This window comes from Ostrea edulis, chromosome 9 (genome assembly GCF_947568905.1).
Source record: "Ostrea edulis chromosome 9, xbOstEdul1.1, whole genome shotgun sequence".
Classification (NCBI taxonomy): domain Eukaryota; kingdom Metazoa; phylum Mollusca; class Bivalvia; order Ostreida; family Ostreidae; genus Ostrea; species Ostrea edulis.
Window position 1 is genome coordinate 23474629 of NC_079172.1, and position 17912 is coordinate 23492540.

At 34.9% G+C, this 17912-nt stretch overlaps 1 protein-coding gene across 7 annotated transcripts in view; it reads right to left on the reverse strand.

Moving 5' to 3' along the window:
- The window catches only part of LOC125657913 (thrombospondin-2-like), a 28131-nt gene extending 12353 nt beyond the window's left edge, over positions 1 to 15778 (reverse strand). Inside the window, exons 1-2 of one of the 7 annotated variants that reach the window (XM_048888838.2) lie at positions 15162 to 15778; positions 8254 to 8320 (exon numbers count right to left, since the gene is read on the reverse strand). The gene's annotated coding sequence lies outside the window, so the exon portion shown is untranslated. The other 6 variants (XM_056148906.1, XM_056148905.1, XM_048888840.2 and 3 more) reach the window with 6 other exon arrangements.
- Between the last annotated feature and the right edge of the window lie 2134 nt (positions 15779 to 17912).

Here is a 17912-nt window from a genome sequence, read left to right on the forward strand (position 1 = left end):
TAATATATGCTACCATAATGATATACTTTAATAACGACTTTGGAAATGTTAGAGAAAGAAGGTAAACTCTGTTGATTTTGTAATGTGTGGGCTGTTCTGATCAGACCACTTGTTTCTGCACTGTTTCTAATGCGGGGGAATGAAACTACGGGGGTGGCGGAGCGACGTTGCATGGGCGATGAAGCAAAGTTGGAGCGAAAATGTGAAAGCGAGGGAGCATAACTAATATCGCTCCGTTGCCTGGATAGCGTGTACAAAGATGTCATGTACACTCAACACCCCCTCTATACCCAATGATGAAATAGGTATAGAACCGATGATACATCCACAATACATGGATGTGATTTCCCGTATGATGTGTCTCACAACTGGCCACCTCATAAGCTTTTAAGAAAGTAGAAACTGGCTATACAGAGCGATTTATGAAGGTGATCGGCGGGGGAAATCAGATATTTTGGATAAATCGTTGGTTCTATATATATATATATATTTCCATTTGAGTAGAAAGGGCTGTACATACATACATGTAAGATCTACACGCTATCCTCACTCCACTGTGGTGTACTATATACGGTTCACCTTCACATTTTCGCTCGATCCATCATTCTCGCAATTTCCTATAATAGAAAGTATACTTTCGCTTTGTCACCCTCGCACTCTCCTTCGCTCTCGTATTCTCGCTCCTTTGCCCTAAACGTGAAGGAGCGATGGGCTTGATCAGAATACCATAATTCTGCATAAAACTGCATGCTGTTCAAAGTGTTTCAATATCATAATGTTCTTTCGCATACACATCACAATTCAGATCAGAATATTTCGTGCACATATCACAAGTATTGGCATATACATCATACGGTTTTGCACATATTCAAGAAATAAATTTCATTTTTGAAAGTACATGGGAGCATGAACTGTCAGTACATGGCATACCTTTCATGAAACGCGTTCAAAAATTAGATTTACTTTTTATTTCTGTGGAAATTCTCATTTGAAATAAACGTAATCTCTATATTTATTAAGATTCATACGCGCATTTTTCACAACTGCATCGTATTCACAGATGATCTCGCACACAGATCAGAAGTGTTTGCACACTCGCCACAAGGTTTTGCACATATAGAACACATAATTTCGCACCTCCCTCTAAAAATAATTAGATAATGCGACGTTTTACACGCCACAACGAATTGACAATAATTTAAATTTGATGAATTTTACTTTTAAAATTTAAGAAAACTCGTGAATCAACAACTAATTTCATAACAATAATCTGCAAATTGTGTTCAAATTCTTTCATATATCCAGTCGACTTTATCCAACGTTAATCAGCCCGTAGCTGTAGGGTGATTTTGTGAATCAAATTTTGCTGTGTAACACGAAAATCGATAACCACGACACTCTCAGTTTGTCCGAGTAAATGTTTATTAAAAGACCAGTCAACAGCTGGTGCACACCCTGAGTGTTTATCTGGGATCTGTTTATTTGCATATCCTTTATAAAACTTTTGAAACCTTTGAATTTATTTTTACTATCCACAATACATTGAAAAATGGTCATAGGATTGAAACGATTCACCGAAACATCGATACTGTTAAATATAAACTCTCGATTTAATGTTCTATTCGTTACCTCGATCTTCGGTTCGATACGTTTTTTTAAATATCGGGTTCGGTAAAATACATCGGGCGTGACCTGTACTTATTAACGGTCAGACAGTTACGATTGAACGGTCAGACTGTTGTTAGCCTAAAGTCTGACAAAACAATAATGAACGTAATCAGTGTAAACTACAGAGTCAACATGCATCTTACCGTTCGGCGGTTTGGAAAAATTATAATTCTAAGATTGGGACCGTGAATCTTCGTAATTATAGAAAAACATTTCTTCAAAGTTATTGTTTTTCCCCCCGTAAAATGTATCGTGTTGAAAATGTTGAATCGTGGCATAAGCATTGCAATACGTGTCGTATCGTGAAGGGGGCGTATCGTTTCAGCCCTAAAAATGGATGATGGTTTCGCCGTCCACGTGATCCTAAACAAAGCTAGCTTATGTGTCTCTGCTTAAACATGCAATGTGAACAATGTCTACAACTGCAACATATTCATGGGGAAATGACTGTCTAGATAGCAGAGGCATTGACATTGGAAATGTTATTATGGGTATTTTTATACCCCTCCTTTAATGTCTGAGCATAGTGTCTGATTAAGTGCCTGTATGTAAGAAAACCCAAGAACATGTGTACGAATACGTGTTGTTGTTAATTACAATACTTTGTTAATTACATGTAAATATAATGAACCCGGTGTTACGAGTGCTTTGTATTTTAGGGATCACGTCACAATTTTGAAAGTATTGATATATTCATAATGTACATTGAAAATGAAATATGTACATTTTGACAACCTTCATCACAAATTTGTAATCATCAAATTTTACTTTATGCATATTGTGAATAGCGATTAATCATATGATGTTTTTTTCGAGTTACACCATTAATTAGAAGAATATCATATCAGCGGGATGAACATTTGTCATTGCAAAGAGACATTTACGGCCATTTAATTTCTCTCACATCTTTGGGTTTCATATAACAGTACGTCCTAGAAGTGTTAAAAGGTTAAATGGCACACTATATATATATTTTTTTAAATTTTTTTTCCCTCATACGTTACAGCTCAGTTGAATTTTTGCTTTTTTCGAACCAATATTTTTGGGATTTTATAAATGGCTGGAATGAAGAGGTCCAAAATGTTCCAAAACTTAGAACCTACCGAACCGTAAAAAATATGAGTGATTTTCAAACAGAAAAATATGTAACCATATGTTTCCAAAAAGTCATCGTTCTATACCCAGTTCAGATGTGGTGTCTTACCTATAAGAATTGAAACAGGACGGTATAAGGGGGAGGCGTTATCGGATAGAATGTGTACTTTATGTTCGTCAGATAGTGTAGATGATGAATGTCACTTTTTACTTCATTTTTCCTCTTATTCAAATCTTAGAGCACTCTTTTTTACCCGTATCGGATTTAACCCCACTGTGATCAATATGTCAGATTTAGACAAAACAAAATTTCTATTATTAAATTTTCCAAGACAAACTGCAAAATTCCTGTTCTTCGCATACATCTACAGACAGTCTATCATATACCATAATGGTAAAAGTCATACGTAATACATGTACCACTGTATTTATTATTTAATGGGGGGTTTTCTGTTAAAAGTGACATATAGGCCCGATGGGCCGGATGTTTAAATTCCTGTTATTCTGTAAAAATGTATATTTCAATTCTGTAATGTATGAAACACATGTCACTATGATAAATCATTTACTTACTTACTTACTTTATATTAACAGTGACTTGACTTATTTTCGGGAGTCTAGTTCTTTATACCATAGACGGGACTGAGGTTATACCACTTACCTTCATATAGCAATATTTATCATCCATGAAGAACATTCAACTGGAAGGTCTACATACATGCACATCATACATCAACTAATTTATACAATCAATCCTTGCGTCATATAGGTGTTGATCTGTTAAAGTTCAAAGAATCCTATATCATTTTATATAAAACTTGGGTCACACCTCTTTTTCAGCTATTAAAACATTAAGATTTGGAAACCCTGAACCACTGGAAATACCGATGTCGACCTGAGATTAATCTATTATGAGAAAACGTTAATTGCTGATCATGTTCATTCTATCAGAAAGATATTAAAACACAATGCAGTAGATCGATTCGTTATCGCTGGCAACCGCTCCTCGTTCTGCACGTTATTCTCGTTTGACACGCGAAGGAATGCGCGATTCTTATTGGGATTTTCTGTGATATTCTTTAGCGATTAGGAATTTGTATTTTTCCCCTTAGTTTAAAAGTGATGAAAGTATCTCGTGTAAATGATTATGTCAAAATGAAAAGTTTCGTGAAATTTAAGTCTTACAATACATCGTAAAAAATTGTTATCATGAGAGGGATATTGATTGATTAATTGTGCATTGTTTAACGTCCCTCTCGGGAATTTTTCACTCATATGGAGACGTCAACGTTTCCGGTGAAGGGCTGCAAAATTAAGTCCTATGCTCAGCGCATACGGTATTTGAGCAAGAAGGGATCTTTATCGTGCCACACCTGCTGTAACACGGGATCTCGGTTTTCGCGAAGGACCGCCCCATTAATTAGCCTCTTGCGACAAGCAAGGTGTACTGACATCCCCACGGGACTGAGAGTGATGCACTGTTTACAATTGTTATTTCTAAGAGGATTTAAATGATAACAAAACAATCAATATTTCTTCAATGAAGCTTTGTAGAGCTACAATCGTAGATACCAACTATCTAATGATAGCGAAAGGATGAAATCACCATTACATGATCCGGGATCTTTTGAATTAGGTCGGAATGCAAATATAATCAATGGATACAGAACAGGGTATTCAAGACCACCAAAAATCAATATATATCCCTGTAAGCAATAACAGAAAACTCTGCCATTCTAGACAAAGGTGCACATTATCAATCAGTGTCTCCAATACACAAACCGCTGCACACTGCACAAGTTTCCCCCGCGCATCCCCCAATTAAAATACAATCTGCCACATATCAGATCAGAATATAGAGACTGTGCGTTTTTTGCTTCAAGGTTGGTGACATTATCGATTCAGATCAGTAGGACGTCAAACTATCTGTCTGATTTCATCTATTAAATGCTGCTTATTGTTAAACATAAGGCTGTGCACATATCGTTACTACTATGCAGACGGTGAACTGACTTGCGAATCCTGTGTTAACATGACCATTTTTACAAATCATATACCTCTGCCTTAAATGTATCACGGCTTCTTAACCTCTGCCAAATTAAAATACAGAATCAAGACGTGAAACAAATATTGCGAGAATGTCAACAGGAGCAAGGTATTCTTATTAGAAATCAATGAACACGAGAGAAATGAAACCTTACAGCATTGATTTTATTCGTAATAGAGAGTTCATTATGTCACAGTCTGGGGTTTCCCCCGCCAAAGTAGATAGCCCAACAGTTTGCCGAAGCACAAAGACGACTGAAGGAACTGTTACGTACTAAATCATGTTGAACAAATTCGAAGGTGGCCCAAAAAATGTAAAGCCAGGGACGTGATACGGAAATGTCCCAAGAAAACTATATCTATGAGAAACGAAGTAAGATTACATGAAAAAGAATTAAGACAAAATCGTAAGAATACAGGTAAAATCAATAACAACATTTCCACCCCTCCCCTCCCAAACAAACAACAACCTAGCTTTTGATGTTTCCATACGTGTACACCTTCATGTATACCATGTAGCTCAACAATAGTGAAAAAAGTGTCTTTAACACTTTATCCGGATATTATGAAGTATTTCACCATCATCGAAAGAGTAATACAAACTCTCAATTATTTATGTACATGTATGATTTTGTGTGGGGTTTTCCCCCCTTGAATTATTAAAAAAATGTTTTGTTTGCAAATAAGAAATTTTACTTATTTTATAGTCTTGTTTTGATGCATGATATAAATATCTGATGATAATAATAATAATAAAAAAAATTCCAAGAAGACTCACATAGAAGTTCAATTTTTAAAAATATAAATATTCATGAAAATTAAAGACGTTAATTATTGAAATTTTTAAATATACGGTCAAAATCTTCAAGGAACATGTGAATTAAAAAAAAAAACACGATACAGTTGACAAACATATTTCAAAAGAAAGAAACTGAAATGAAGGTCAGAAATATTGGAATTTTTCAAACAGGTCAAAGAATAAAATTTTGATGTAGAGAGTTCCACTCTAAAACTTTGATACCAGTAAAATTATATATAATGATGTGAATAAGCTGGTGATATTACATGTAATACCTAAACTGGTTTGAATCTTAATCAAATATAGAAACGAATCAGCTTTACGCACTTCACCTATGAGTATACAAAGGGAACAACGCTTATCTGTTACAGACAGTTAGCTAGACAAGGGTATTATAGACTGTAGCCTAGTGCCTAATAATGTGTTACACCAAACCCTGCTTATCTAAAGCTTTTAGCCTAAATTATGCTATTGAATTATTGTTATGCTATTCAATAATACGACATTTGCATTCAATTTATTTTCATTCAGACTACAAGCAATCATTGTTTAACTGTATTGTATTGTTTATTACTAAGAACCATACAGTTAATAGGTTTAACGTTTTTACATAGAATAAATAAACATAAATATATAATATCTATAAACTTCTTTATAATTTATTACTGATTCTAGATCCGACTGTATTGGTCCAACTGATTTTAAAAATATTGATACGAAGTACATTCAAAACAGTGAAGTATACGGAAGCCTATTAGGACCTGACACAATCGTACTAATGAAAGGCGTTATATAACGCTAAAGAAAGGCATTTAACGCGAAATTAACGCCTTCATTGTGCAACTGCTCTGTCCTTCAAGGGGCCTTTGATTGGAATAAGTAATTAACATTACTAACAGGATCATACATGGGTCGGGGCCTCTGCTGGTGGACTGTTAGTCCCCGAGGGTCTCTACAGCCCAGTAGCTAAGTACTTCGTTACTAGCTTGAAAATACGGATGTATATCTAATTGCAGTTATATTTAGAAAACCATTTCAAAATTAAGGATTATCTCCCTTACGCATAGCTCTTATCCTTAGACGAATTTGACTCCACTTTTTTGGCACATTGTTTTTCCCTATAATAGCTCTAAAACTTCATTGTTATTTCGGATTTCAAACATTTCGGTTGAGCATCACTGAAGAGACATTATTTGTCGAAATGCGCATCTGGTGCATCAAAATTGGTACCGTATAAGCTTTACATGATACACTTTGTGTTTAAAATATTGTATTTTTATAAACAGAAATTTCATTTTTTTTTTTAAAATACATGAGGTTATCATGTATTTTCAGAAATGAAATTTTCATTCTACTATAATTTTTGTCGGAATTTCCGACCGTTACAACAGATGTACTGTCTGTTTCTATCAAGATTCATGCGCGCATTGTTGTGTGTGTGTGTTTGTGTGATTTCTTTAAGATATACAGCGATTCGTCGTTAATGTAACCCTTCACTTCATATACATATATTAATGAAGACAAACCAGTAATTGTCAAATTGAGTGAATATTTAGTGCAAACTTTCAGAAAAAGAAGTAATGCTTTAAAACTGCAAAAATCATTATAGTTTATTATTCATATATTGGTATAATACTGATACTGTCCATTTACTTGTATATATACATGATTAGCAATTCATATATAATGTACTTGTTTCCCCAACATGTTGCATCCACATGTAGTTTGCAGTCTATGTAACCTGTAGTTAATGTTGTAAACTTTCTTTCTTTTTTGAATTTCCTTCTTTATAAACTGCCTTACTGTTATGCCCTCTGGGCCCAAAATTGGAATAAACTTATCTTATCTTATACATCTACTAAGATAATTTCCTATCTAATATTTCGATTTTATGGAGTAATTCAATATCCGCACAATTATTTGACTTACAATATTTCTTAGGTTTGAAAATCATTTCATTCATGAAATGAGCCAATCACGTAACACCTCTCCCATTACCCCTCTACTTTAGACGTGTGGAACTCGTTCCTCCTTAAACCACTGTGATCTTTTCATACTTCTAAAATACTTCTGTTTTGAATGATTACAGATGCTGATTAAAGGAACATTAAGTCTATTTAGCTATCAAATAGGAGGCATTCAGAATATTAGGGGTTCCAGAACAAATCTTATAACTCGGGTAAAGGACAAGGACATTTACGGTACGTCTAAATCTAATCCAAAAATGTCCAAGTGCTGATACATTTACTCTCTTCGAACAATTTATAGCCTTACGCTATTACGACCAATGAATGTAATAACCATTCCCCTCTCAAATTATACGTTACAAGTTGTACTGATTTATGGTTAAAAGTAATCGAACATTTATCACTTCAGCAGTTTCTTCTGTGAAAATTGAATGACTATGGCTATCTAAAAATATATTTTTTTTTAAAAAACCAACCACATGTATACGGAGAATCCAGATTTCACAAGTGTTAATATCACAGCAATGCAATCATCATCAGCACTCTCGTGATATACATTTTATTTCTATAAAAATTCTCGAGTTCAAGTATCATGAATTGTGAAAGACTATCTATAAGAGCACAGTAGAACAGTTGTTTTTTAACCAATCAATCGTTCTTTTTTAAAAATCTCCTCACCTTCTTTAAAAATATTTCTGTTTTTCTTTTCTCGGCATCCACGTTAACTGGAACACACTGCGTACTCCTGCAACGTTAGAACAATATTTTGAAACAAAAAGCACAGATAGTCGAACTAAAAAAAGGCCCGTAAATAATGTAGAACACTTGGTGCCAATTCCCTGGCAGATTTACATAACGCTACTTTCCATAATGGCAAAACCTAGCAAATCTTCTGCTTGTCTCGAAGTATTCACTTCCAGATCACATCACAGTTATTGAGGTAAACTGTCTATACTGAAATAAACTGCATCCGACTGAAGAAAAAAAAATGAGCTAAGCGTTAAATAGCAACAGATGGCAATGTGAATATAGACGATGTTTTCAGCTGGATTGTGAGAGCATTATTGATGTAAAACAAAACATGCCATGCTGATTTCTCTTTCTCGAAAAGCTCGTGAAGCACAAAATGAGCAATCTGCATGCACATGACAATGGTATATTAATTTTTGTGTTCTATTGCCAGATGGCGAAAACATGTCGACCCTCGGAAACATTCCAGTTATGCCAATATTAGTAGAAGGAGAACCATGGTTAGAGGGGTACTATTCCTACATTTCATATATTGTACTCTAACATCCGGGTCACTATTATGATAAACTGATAAAAAACTTAATTGCATGAAGTAGTATTTTTCATTGATTTTTAATTGTCAATACAGTTTACGAAGGAAAATAATATTTGGTGCACTACCTGTTGCACGAACATAAATCTTTATAGAATTAAATGAAGCTTAAATGGGGGTTAGATGTCTTCTATACACTACGTCGTAGCTCTTCCGAGGATATGCTGAAATCAAGACGTTTCGGACCAAAGAAAGCCAACAACATTTGTGCAGCTAGCGGCTATACTGAAACAAGGATTTCTACATTTCGGACCCTGCAAGACCCAGAATTAGCGGTATTTGTGTAGATTTATTTACATGTATAACTAAGCTATTCGTTCCAGCCACAGCATAGAGATAAGTGACTTATCCCCTTTAAGATAATTATGTGCGTAATCAATAGCACATAGAATGAATACATTCAGAATCAGAAAGTCTTAGACAGCTCAATACAACGTGTCACATGGCTTGAATAGTAAGGACGTTAACTCCTCAGCTTTTGAGCACAACCGCGCATGCGGGATTCTATAACTGTGTAAGCACTGGTTCAATACTGATTATATTAATCCAAACATATTATACATTTATTTCTTAAATCCATCCAGTGGAAAAAAAATTTAATGTCGATTCTAATTTTAAAATGTTTGGAATGGACTGTATTTTGTTGCGGAAAGACGCTTTTATCAAAACGTTCTAACATATCGTCAATATTTATACCTCTAGACGTGTATTTTAATTTGTCAATATTTATACCTCTAGACGTGTATTTTAATTTTGTCATTTACGATACAAGTAGTAGAGTCTTGAAAAGAATTAAAATGCTGTAAATTCGTTAATTTGGTTGATATATTTTTCCAAACAGAACGCCGATTCTTAAAAACTTCTAATTTACTTTACCCGAAATTTTGTATGAAATTATAGTATTTTAGCCAATAATTAAAAGATCTATAACCCCCACTTTTAAAAGTTCCATTTTAAATTTTAAGGCAAGACATTGTCTGTAGATGTAACTTATGCGAAATAAAAAAAAAAAAAAAGAACCCTGAAAATACTCCCATTATGTTCTTTTACACTCTCAAATTCTTTATGATGAATTTTTGCAAAAAAGCCATTATTCATTTTCAATTTACTAGCATTAAACTTTCGTTTCATGTCTATATTGTTGGGGGACATGAGTATGTATTTATTTGATGTAATGATTGATTTATGCTGTGATAATACCAACAGACAAATCGAGTTTATGCGAATAAATTGTAAGTACATTTTAAGTGCAAAAAGATGAAGTTTAACACACTGTAGCTCAATAACAAGCACTATGACCCACATTTTTCTTTTCAATTCCATAATTTCCCTTCAATGTAAAAATAAAAAAATACATGCTTCCAAAAAATCATAATACTACAAAACTCAGGTGTGAAACTTTTTAAGGCTAGTGCTTGTCAATAAAATCCACCATAGCCAGCATTGAACATCACTGTCTATACGATATGTACATGTGTTTCTAAAGAATGAAAGTCAGTGTCATGCATGCGAGAGCATGTTCTGCGCATGATCAACTTCTAAACTGAGGCAGGTTGCTGACAATTAAAGCTGACGTTAACAAGGGTTTCAACAGCCTCGTTTACAATCAGCACTTCACACATTCTACGATCATTATAATGATCTTGTTTGCAGATACAGCCTTTGTTTGGTCGATTGTATACAACACAAATGTATGTATGGTACCACGGCCGTTACCTGATAGACTAATTCTTGACTGCTAGTTAGTGGACAATGTAAGCATGATTAATCACGTGCTGTTGCTGTTCATATATCATTTTCTGAGAGACGTTAATAATTATTCATATTTGCACCTGTGGGTTTGCTTTATCATAATCTTATAAACGTCCCGATAAACTTCAAATAAAATATAAAACCTCAGTGGTCACGAACATGTATACAAAATAAACTTCTCTAACTTTCATGACATAAACAAGTACCTTAAGAGGATAATGAGCATTTTCGTTTTAGCAACAAATGAGAAACATACATGTATATCTCTATCATAAATATCTATAGCAAATGGAAAGCAGTTACCATTTTTAATAATAATAAAAGACTAAAAGGAAAGGAATTTCGTCTTTTAATAATTAAATTATATGGTCGTTATAACGATCTAGTTCGTCAATACAACCTATCATTGGGTCAAATGCTGTCTGACGCGTTTCATAGCGATTGTTAGGCCGTTCTTTGCATACTGATTTTGACTCAGAATAATTCCGTTTACCTGATCAAGATATAGGGCTCACGGCGGGTGTGGCCGGTCGACAGGGGATGCTTACTCCTCCTAGGCACCCGATCCCACCTCTGGTGTGTCCAGGGGTCCGTTTTTGCCCAACTATCTATTTTGTATTGCTTGTAGGAGTTATGAGATTGATCACTGTTCGTTATCTTCACTTTTCCTTGTATTATATATAATAAAAGACGACATATTCTCATGTTATACTGTTGGCACACTGAAGCATGTGTAAGAAGACATGTTTATAGGTCAACTGAGTCACTAGTATATGACCATTTTTGATAATAATAAAATCAAAATAGCGCCTTATGTAAAACAAATTACTCTAAGGCGTTTTAGAAGGGTAAGAAGATGAATGTAACAATAAAACACAATTAAATTTAAGTGAATGACAGTATGACATAAAATCTTATATATCTGTAAAATTAACAAAATAAAACACTATATGTATTTAGTTTTGTAGATCAATTTTCATCAAATTTGGTAAAGGACATCTTTGGGGAGAGGGGAGATAAGATTGTTAATTTTATGGTCATTGCACTCTACTCCTGGGGCCATTGGGGTGGAGTCAAGAAAAAAGATGAAATCTTTAAATCTTTACGCAGGGACATCAAGATGATAATTAAGTGTTTGTGTGGTCCTGATGAGTAAGTATGTCTCTGCTAGAATCGTTAAACAGTGCACTTTATAATTCATGTAGTGAAAACTGGGACACCAACGAACGAGACTATGTACATCATGATAGCACAATCTTCTTGACTCCTAAACATCAAACAACCAATCTTAGTGCATACTGATAGTGCATTATATTGATATTAGAGTGCATATTGATATTAAAAGAAGCTTTTTCCAAATTTGTTAAATTTATGTCTACCCTATATATCCTGAAGAAAATGCAAATGTGTGGTCAAGAAGGAAATGTATACCTCTACCAGAACTGCGAAATTCATGACCCCTGGGGTCCAAATAGGTAAGAAGTGAAATACATTAAACATTAAAAAAAAACCACGTTTTATTTTATATTACATCTGTGTATTGTGAAGAAATACTGTATACATAATCATCAACACTATGTAGCTGTCTTCCAATATTGTGAAATTCCCTACGACTGAGCCATAGGTTCAGACTTGAGCGGGGTCCAAATCGGTGGTTATTGAAGATGTATAATCTTAAACAATTATCGTTTTTACATATGTGCATTGTGAAGAAATAGTTTGTGTATTCTTCAAAACAAGCGTATAGCTGTTTACCAGAATTCCTTTGAACTATTTTAAAGAATTGTCTTCTTTATTTCTAATCCTGTGTATTGTGAATGAATACTTAATGTATGCATGTTGCCCCTCTATCCAAGTTATAAAACTCTACTCCTGTGTAAAGGGTCTAGACTTTAGGACAGGCTAAAATAAATAGGAAAGAGACACGATACATTTTATCTAGTAAAATCACCCTCTTTACTTTTAAAAGTACATTGCGACAGAACACTATACGTATCATTATGAATATTGTGGGATGCACGACCCATGGACTAGTTACAGTTACAGAGGGCAGCATGTGTATAGTGAAAATACACTGCACATAGGAAAACTTAATCTAAAATGATAAGGACAATTTACTTTCATTTTTAAGAAAAATAAGTATGTCGTATACCTTGTTTGATCGAGCTGCCCAATGAAAAGTTGTTGCATGCTATTCAGGTGACCTTTAAGGCCCACGGGCCTCTTGCTTAATCAGTAGATAGAGTCCATTATAGACTGCTAATGTCGTCAGCAAATAAAATCTATCAGAATTATATCTGAAATTGTAACATTTCATTATCAAGCACATTAAGTGGAACAGATCGAAAACAAGTTCCTTTATTCAAGTCAATAATTCATTGCTAATGGTTCGATTATTTCTTTGGATGCTTCATCAACACCAAGATATCACAACGAATCTGCTGCTAATTTCCCAGACACTATATGGTTCTTTGAATTATACCGCTCAACATCAATGTAAGGGAACAAAAGAAAAATACTTCATACATAATAACAAAGATCTGAATAGTGTTTTCAAACTGCATTTCTTGTTTGACAAAACATTATAGAATTTCCGATCATTTTGGCGTCACTTTTTGTTCTTTGACGTCAGTAATATATCATTATATCGTCTTTCAATTTGTTCGATCTTTGTTTTTTAATCAAAAACATTAGTTGCAAGTGCTTGTTTTTGATATCAAATTATCAAGAGGACTTTGTTTACAATTTTTTTATTGATGTGGTACCATATGTAGTCAACACAGTTTGAACATCTTCACTTCGCTTCACCGGTCGAGGTAGCTCAGTGCTTCGTGAACGGGAGGTCATGAGTTCGAGCCCTGCTTGTGCCACGGCCGCGTCAAACCTAAGGCGTAAACATGGACAGTGATTGCTCCTTCGCCAAACGCTCTGCATTTGGAAGTGAGAAAAACGGGGTTTTCGGATATGACCTTGAAAACGAGGTTCCGTGTTGCGGCAGTGATTGCTTCTTTGCCAAACGCTCGGGATTTGGAAGTGAGAAAAACGGTTTTTTCGGATATGACCTTAAAAACGAGGTCCTGTGTCGTAGCAGTCGATGGCACGTTATAGAACTCTCACCGCTACGGCGCTGAGTGCTAAACATAGGACTAAATTTGTGGTACTTCGCCTATAGCTGGTGACCTCTCAGTATGAGTGACAAATTCTCAACGGGATGGAAAAAATTAAGAACCATTTAATACAAATTTATCAAGACTATAATATGCTTTGATAGGAAGAAAAGAATGCTATTCAACGAATAAAATATGATACACGCATGATTTGCCAGAAAATTAAAATACCCAACTGACGCAGTCATTAAAGAAAAGAAAATGAAATTGCCTTAAGTTTGTTTTTACTTGTTTCCCTGAAAATTCGGCTCAAGTTTCGTTTTGTACAACCCTGCAGAATACAAAATCGATCATCATGTACTCATCTATACTCACTCTTGTGTCCTGTTCTCCGTGTACAATGCAATGTTACGAGAATGATGGACAGTCTCGTGTCTATTTCCACAGATAATTATGTGCATCATTCATTTCAGGGATCTTTCCCACAGATATGGCCACTGCGTTTGTATACATATACTACATGTATATAAAAGATTTCAATGGTTTACGACGATAGAATATTAAAATTAATTCTTTTTCAAAATACCAAACCAATTAAAGAATTTTCGAAACATAGGTAAATTCGTCCAGAAGTACTAGGACAAAATAACAATATATTCTGAGTATACGTCCCACTCTTTGACTTTCCACTTTACAATTCTTACCTTGCTCCTCGAAACTAACAACACTCATTACTTAGATTTTACTTCCTGAGAAAGAAATACATTTTCATCCATTTTAATTTGTAGCATGAGATAAGTGCACCATCGAAACTCCTGTGAACAGAAACGTCAAAAATCTTATATTAAACGTTCTGTTTGTCTTAAAGTATTCTGAATAAAAATACACCACTCTGAAATGCACCACTTTGAAAATAGATACAGATGAGTCATAACGGTTGTAAAAATTTCATATGTTGCCAAGATTCGCGATTGCATTAAATGATCGAGAATTACAGAATTCAAAAAAAAAAATAAAAAAAAAATATTCCGTTTCAAATGAATTCCACTACCACTGTTCTACAAAATCATGAACTTTTAAAGGATGCTATGCTAAAATGTAAAACAAAACCATTCAGCATTCATAAATTTTCTACCATAATATTATTGTTAGTCCATGGTGTTTATTTCGATTCTTGAATATTGATGACAGCATACACATATGCCCACTTTGCATGAACATTCTCTATGGATATGATGTACACAACGAGTTTAAACCGCCACACTCTACCTCCTCATAACTATTGAGAATCGCTAAATGTTTACCTATTACAAAGGGATTTATCGTTACAGACATCACGCTCCCCATCTTTGATAAAGAACATGTACACACACTGATCTTCATACCTTAAAGCTGAAGCGATCCGCCTGTTCCGGTAATTCTGTCAGAAGTCTAAACAGAACAACATTGTATTTAGACAGCAGATCCCTGATTGGCTTTGAGTGTGAACTATGTACCACACGAAGTTGTTTATAACACAAGATGCATCATATACAGAAACGTCGCTGCGGCTTCAAAAATTGAACACACGCAAATCAATAGAACGAGATTATAACTTATTTTTCAAGTAGGCTGGTGAACACCGCATCAACGAAGGCTAATCTCCGATTTTTGTTCTTTTTCTTCCGATCGCTAGAAATCTGCAGCGACTTTTTCTTCCTCCCTGAGAGTGGAGATTGCCGATAACGTATCAATTAATTACCTTGTTGTTAGACAAAGAAAGTTCCCAACATGGAATCATTTCCCAGACGTTCGTCCGACAATATAGTTTCTCTGCAGACTATTCAGTCACCAGAGTTGTCTTGTGGCTTTTTATCGATTGAATGCGATTATTCACATATTGGATGTAATTTCCAATTACTAAGTTAGCTCTAAACTATCAGGAAGAACCAGTTCAACGATCCTATAAAGCAACAAGAGTCATGATTTGAATGTTTCTCTGCAGCAGCGGTAAGCAATAATCTTTACGCAGCACGAAATAAAACTTCACATAGTTCTTTGCTTAGTTTAATGGCAGTGTTTCTGAATTGGAATTGGATCGACTGGTTGACCGTGTTAAATGTGCCTTTCTAACATTGTACGTTTATATACCTCTGTAAGAAATATTTCGATTTGACCAATAGAACAATATACATATGTGTCTCTTACATCTGCCTTGGCATTCGTCAATACTTAGCTAAAATGTAAGATTCCACTCATTTGATCGATGCATACCTCAAATTTTTAAACCATTTTAAACATGTCAAGGTTTTGGTCATTAGTGATTCACAAAAGGTTTAATATTCCTCTGCATTTCGTTGTTTAATTACATTATATTACTAACATCCATGTTTTAACAAAGATAAGCAAAAAAATGGCATATTCCTTCAAATACAGATGAACCTTTGCTTACATCCACAATTAAATTAGATAATTTGCTATTTATTCCTCTACTGTGGTGGTTTATTGAAGTAAAACATTAATATATTTCATGTACACTGTAATGTAAATTCCGACACCCATTCAAGTACATTGGAAACACGTTGAAAGCAAGTTTATCGGTTTGCAGACACATCACAGAGGGAAAGGTGATACCTTGTATGTTGTGCGAATTAATTAAGATTGAAATTAAATGAGAGTATGAATTGCGACGCTTCACACCTGCATACACCATGAAACGCTTTAGTGCTCCATGAAATGTGTGCCGGTGTGACGCGCATGATTGCAGTTCGAACCTTTATATATTTTGAAATATGCTTATTTCTTATATTTACACTCTATTTTGTCATAATTCACAGCCGCTAATATAGACGAACTATATTTATCATGTATTCATACGAGCATTGTCTAGAACTTTAGCGCGTTCATGTGGAAATGCCTATCATTGCGACCTGCAAATATATTAAAAGCAAAGGCATTACAAATGTGAATATTGAAGAATACTAGTATACTCCAAAGTTTCTTTCACATTAGGAATATCATCTATATCATACACCTATATTATATGTAATACTGTCCTAATACACCTCTCTCACATTATCACCAGTGATTGATTGATGTTTTCCGCCACACTCAACAATTTTTCAGTTATATGGTGGCGCCCAGTTTTTATTGGTGGAAGAGAGAACCCAGATACAATGTACCTGGGAAGAGACCACCGACCTTCCGAAAGTAAACTGGGGAACTTTCTCACTTACCGGCGCGAGCGGGATTCGAACCCGCGCCGACAGAGGTGTTACCACCAGTGTGAGATCAACTTCATCCATGACCGTGTGAGACATCCATGCGAGATTTGAGTATCTCTATTCGCAGCTTTCCGACTAGGATACTGTGCACACCCAAATATTGACAGCAAATTGCAGGTTCAATTTGTTCAGTTTTTATATACAAAAGACTAATCAACGTGTGTCGCAGCATTAGTACGTATTACACACAGAAAACGATTTGCTTTACACATATATTAATAGGCCTGGCTGGTTTCCATGTACGTCTTTATCACACTGAGATGTACCACAAGTTAACAACTCTCTCAGATAACATAAACATTGCATATATACTTTCTGTTAAAGACACTGTGTACATGTATGTAATTGTGTATGCTGCGTTGGGTAGAAGTGGGTATTTTATTTTGATCCCACCTCTGGTGTGTCTAGGGGTCCGTGTTTGGCCAACTATCTATTTTGTATTGCTTATAGGATTTAAGGGATTGATCACTGTTCGTTATCTACACCTTTCATAAACCAATTGTCCTATAGCCCCGTGAGGTATACAATGTGGTTGTTTTGTTAGTATTGCATATGTTGCTTTTAATGGATATTTCACTACTGAAATAATTGTGTCCTATAACGCCGTCTGCTGCTACCTTATTGTAACTAACAAAACAAAATATTGTGTTACATACGTGTTTCCATTTCAGTGGAGTCTGTAATCAACATATGACGCCTCCATATTCATGATGAGTATTGAGTATGTCCATTACACACACACACACACACAGACACAGTCACACACACAGAGACACACACACACACACACAAACACACGTATATGTAAAACTTATACGGTACCAATTTTGATGCACCAGATGCGCATTTCGACAAATAATGTCTCTTCAGTGA